Source organism: Phocoena sinus, chromosome 2, assembly GCF_008692025.1.
Source record: "Phocoena sinus isolate mPhoSin1 chromosome 2, mPhoSin1.pri, whole genome shotgun sequence".
NCBI lineage: Eukaryota > Metazoa > Chordata > Mammalia > Artiodactyla > Phocoenidae > Phocoena > Phocoena sinus.
Window position 1 is genome coordinate 4,326,072 of NC_045764.1, and position 5,510 is coordinate 4,331,581.

General features: G+C 42.6%; 1 pseudogene; it reads left to right on the forward strand.

Annotated features, from left to right (window-relative positions):
• The first annotated feature begins 4,503 nt into the window (after nt 1–4,503).
• Nucleotides 4,504–5,072, forward strand: LOC116750011 (annotated as a pseudogene).
• The last annotated feature ends 438 nt before the right edge of the window (nt 5,073–5,510 follow it).

Genomic DNA, 5,510 nt, shown 5'->3' on the forward strand with positions numbered 1-5,510 from the left:
TCTCTGTCTGACTTACTTCCACTCGGTATGCTCATCTCTAGGTCCGTCCGTGTGGCTGCATACGTATCAATCTCCGGATGAAGATGGTTAATAGAGCATGTTTAAAGGTTATTTTATTGATATATCATATATTAATATTTTATTTATAAATAAGTGTATGACACTGATGCTCTAACACTCTTCATTTTGATTTGTGTTCCTAAATGTGTTTTCTAAGTCTTGAAATCAAAGTGAAGAGTCTCAATTCTCTAAGATGAATTTCTTTTTTTAAACATTTGTATTAGTCCAAGGGAAAAACAATCTAAAGGCTGTGCTCAACGAATCTAAATTCTACTGAAATCTGGATGAAAGTTAGAAGGAACAGCCATCTGGCTCACATACTCACTGTGGTGCCTGAATCAAGGAAAACAATAAAGCAAATGTGAACTCAGAGATAAAAGTGTCTCAAAGCCCCACTTTCAAAGGTGCTAAATTTTTATTCTCTCAAATAACGGCCAAATTAAACAAAGACAAGGCACCTTTTCAAAGCATTTAGAAGGTAACTATTAGAGAACAGAGTCTCCATTCAGTAGCTATTATAGAATAGTCTCTTTTTCACTTTCTATAACTAAATTTGTACTAATCAAATTTAGTACAAATTTACTCATTTCACAGAGGCAGCTTCACTTTCTGCTGGAAAACTGCCCTGAGCTTCACTAATTTGCAAGGATGTCTGTGTCACTTGACGGAAATGTAAAATCCAAACATTTGAAAGTCTCAGTGAATTGCTAAGCATTTAAAAATCCTACAAAAATGTAACAAGACACAGCCCGACCTGGGGATACAAACATCTGAACATCCACAAGACATACCATGTCCCTGCTTTTCGTGTAAGAAAACATGTCATGGAAAACATGTTGGACAATTGGAAGCATGTCTTGCCATATTCAGAAACCTCAGTGACTCACCACTTACCTCCTAATTCAAAGGCAGAAAACACTAAACCACAAACTTGCTTCTTTAAGGACTCCTAACCCACCTCCGAAAGTCAAAATCAAACCTAAAGTTCCTACGGCCTACAGTTCTTAAGAAACCTTTCTTAACATGTTCCAGACTCCTTCCGTCACAAATACATCTTTCACCTGTGGGTATCCTGTAAAGATATGTACACTGACCTAAAAGAAGCCGCTGACCTGAATCTGTTATTAGCACCTTTCAAGCCAATATTCATACATTCACCCTGTACCAGCGAGGGAGGGTGCGAGTATTTGATGAAGTAGCTTTCCTTCATCTCCATCAGCTTTTCCATTTCTCGAAACAGCTTTATAAGATAGGTCTGATCATTCTTCCCATTTGAAGAGAGACGGAAACTCACAAAGGTTAAGTTACTTGCCTGAAGTCTGAGAACTAGAGAGTTCTGACTTGAATTCGGGCAGTCCGGGGAGTCCAGAGTCTGTGCTCGAAGTGGCTAGGCGATCCTGCCACTAAATGACTGAAATAAACACGCTAGTCTTAACACTTGTTGATTAAGACACACGTTGAAGGTAAAGTAAAACAGGTGTAGGCTTTTAGCAGTGAATACTCGTGACACTAAGATGAAAACAGAACCTAACGACCAAGAGAGCCTGGTGTGGTGTGGTGTGGTGTGGTGAGCACCAGAGTTAAACCCTGCCTCTGCCCTTTCCTAGCTCTGGGACCTTGGGCCAAACTTCTCTGAACTTCTATTTCCAGACCTTCAGAAGAGACTGTATAGTTGGAAAGAAATGGTGTATGAAAACAGGCCTGGGAAACTAGAAAGCCCAATGTGAATGGAACCTAAGGGGAAGAGTGAAATCCAAGATAAAAGCATTTTCGATCAACTACTCAGATGGAAGGGCTAGCTTTTCACACCTTGAAAGATGTTGGTTATGTAATTCCCCGAGAGAGTAGATCTTTTAACCTTCCACCTTGCTCGATCCTCCTTCTGGATCTGTGCCTCCAGTGAGGCTCCGTTACTTCATGGGGAAGACAGAGAGTGTGATAAAGGACCCATGTCTCTGAGATGTCTGCTTTCTGAAGAGGCGCTCATACGAGCATCGTGGGTAACAGAAATCAACTCTTTCCACTGATAACTGGCTTGCCGTGCACTCCTTTTTGACTTCTTCTGATAGCAACCCACACCCTCCTTCCTTGGTCTGTCCTTCCCCCACTCTAACCACGCCATCTGCCCACCCTTGACACACACATTTTAGCCAAACTGGTCCACCATGGTACTTCATCCTTGCCCACAGAGACTGGTCCAAAAGGCGGTACCTGAACTAAAGCAGGTCAATGAAGAGTCCTTCTCGGCGGTTCTTTGAAATGGAATTAGAAAAGGGGATCAGGAAGCAACAGCCTTTTATTCGTTATCAAAGATGGCAGGAAGGGAGCCTGGGGCTTCCAATGGTTATGTCCCGGCCTACACGGTGAAATCTGGTCTGCGGTAGGAGAGACTCCAAAACCTAGGCAGGAGACACAGTCCTACCAGCATCTTATCATTTCTAATAACATCCAGGCCTTTGACAGTTATGAGTGGAAACAAATTCCCTTTTGCTTATGTGAGTTTCAGATGGGATTCTGACATTCACAACCAAAAAAATCCTTACTACAGAGATCTGAGAACAAGGACAACAGTTTTCTCTGGATGGGTGTCGCAGGTACTTTTAATGACAAAGCCAATGGTAACGCACACTGTGTCGAACACCTCACAAACCGGCAAATGAAACCTTCCTTTCCGCTGAATTAAGATCCCAAGCAAAAGTTATGATTACTCCTTAAAAAAAAATACAATCTCAATCTTGATATCTTAATTTGCCCCAATTAGTAAGATTCTCAAACATCTCATTAAATTCCCTTAAGGTGTCTAGTCTTGTGGTAAAACCTGACAATACTATATTCAAGCTAAAAAAAAAAAAAAATCAAGAACACAACTTCTTGGTTTCTAAAACCAGCCAAACTCTCTCCTCTGCCTTGAGCACATTAGTGCCACTCAAATTTTATTAAGACTGTGATAAATAGATTTAGCCCAGTCCTCTGGTGCCCACATGGGCTTTTTCAACACACATACACCAACACATATAACGCACACATGCACCACTGAAACATTCTAATTTTACACTGGTAACTGGAGTGGTTTTATAACAAAGACTAAGATTTGATCCTTTCAAAATTATAGGGGCAGCACACATGCTCATGAACACGTATTTCTAGACACATAAATGTACATACATATTTCCAGGAAGATATCTTTTCTCAGACTCACTCATTCCCACTAGGAATCCACCTGCTTCTAGATGGGAGAAAGCATAGCACGGTTGGAAGAAGGCTTGAGGGGTTGCAATGATTTCTCCTTGCACCTACACCTGGGGTATGGTGTTTTCCTGAGCCCCCCTAGGAACCTGAGAGCTCACAGGTCTAAAGGCTTCATTCATCCTCTGAAGTGGACCTCAGCTCTTTTTGCCACCATCCTAAACCCGTTCACTCTTCCCCTGGTAACAGCTCTTGGATATTCCCCTGGAAGTCGCCACCTTTCTCCCTCCTAATCCACGTGTCTTATGTGGAGCTGACTTTTCTCCCTGCCTCTTCATCCTCCCGAGTGAGCGTGCAGCTTGGGTCTGGCCCATCAGTGGATCAGAGACCATAGCCTGAGCTCTCCATCCACGGCTGAACAATCACTCAAGTCACAGTGAGGGGCAACGGAACGTGAACTTGGAAGGATGGAAGCCTGATGCTGTCGGGCACCATCGTGCCACCACCTAGGGCTGAGGATGAAGCACACACGGGGGGGAGCAGAGGCGAGAGATGGAGAGAAACCAGGCGCCCAAGGACAGAGGTGCCCTTCCAGTCACTGACGCCTGGGCCTGAAAGTTCAATGAGCCCCAAACCTCCTTTTTGCTTAAGCCAGACTGGGTCCCGTGTGCAGGCTCCTGCCACAGAGGATTCTAACTGATGTCCCTTCCAGAAAGAAGGATCCTTCCGAAGATGAACACAGGGAAACTGGAGGGGAGATGTGAACAAAGGGGAAGAACGGGTCCGTAAGTACAAATGACGACCAAGGAAACAAATGCTGTGATCCAAGAAGTCAAATTTTCTAATGAAGGACTCAGTCTGCACTACCTTGTATACAATACCCACCTTATAAAATACAAGCATTTGGTCAAAAGTCTACAATCGATGAGTGAAGTCCTCCAAACTGAAGTTGAACTCAATCAGAGGACTTTATTCAGAGGGCAATATTGTAACCATATGTTTTATCACCCATTCTCCACATGTTATCTTAAAATGTAAATAGATCTGGGTCGTGGAATCACGGGCAATCTTTCTTTTCCGAACTATTTTTAAGTGAGCGCATATTAATTTTATATTCAGAGAAAACCACCTGCATTTAATCAGAAAACAAGAATGATGGAGGCCGTTGGGTGGGGGTCTGGCCGGTGCTCCGCAGCTGTCTGTGACACCCGGAGCCCGCGGGCCGCCTCGGCCCCCAGAGATCCCGGCACGGTGCGCATGGGCACCGTGGGGTCACATCTCCCCGCGTCCAGCTTGGACACCTTTGGGGACCCGAGGAAGATGAATAAGCACCAGCTCTATTACTTGGTCTTAAACTTCGCCATGACCGTGTCTTCTGTGCTCAGGATCTGGAAAGGGCTGATCGTCCTCCCTGGCAGCGAGAGTCCCATCGTGGTGGTGCTGAGTGACAGCGTGGGCCAGCCTTTCACAGGGGTCACCTTCTGTTCCTAACAAATTCCCTGGAACACCTGATTAGAGCTGCTGAAATCGCTGCTTTTAAAGTCAAGAGACGAGACATTCCAATAGTTCACAGAGTTATCAAAGCTCATGAAAAAGATAATGGAGACATCAAATTTCTGACCAGGGGAGATAATAATGGTGTTGGGGATAGAGGCTAGTACAAAGAAGGCCAGAGCTGGCTTGAAAAGAGGGACATGTTGGGGAGAGCCGGAGGGTTTTTACCATAGGTTGGTATGGTCACCATAATAACAAACGACCATCCAAAATTCAGGTGTGCTCTTTTGGTTGTAATGGGTGCATATGTGTTACTAAAACGTGAACCCTGAAGTGAAAGGCAGTTCCTGGGACCAGACGGAAATAAATCCTGTTGAAACAGAGAGAAGCTAATATATCTGAAATGTTCCTCTTTCTGTAAAAAAGGAAACAATGTGGAGACATTTTTGTCTTGTTCGAATAAATGATTCATCACTGAAAATAAACAAAATATAAGAATGATAACCGATATTTTCAGCAGGTTCTAAAAACTATTGAATATTTTATTATTTATTTAATATATCGTATAATTTATAAGTATTTAGATTGTATTTATCAATTATATTGTATTTCTAATATAATATAATATAATCTATAAATTGCATTTATAAATTATAGTATTATAAACATATAAATATTATGTTTGTAATTGTATTTTATGATTTATTTGAAGCATAAAACAAGGATGATGGTAGCAGATATCTGAAGTGGAATCACCTGGTAAACACGTA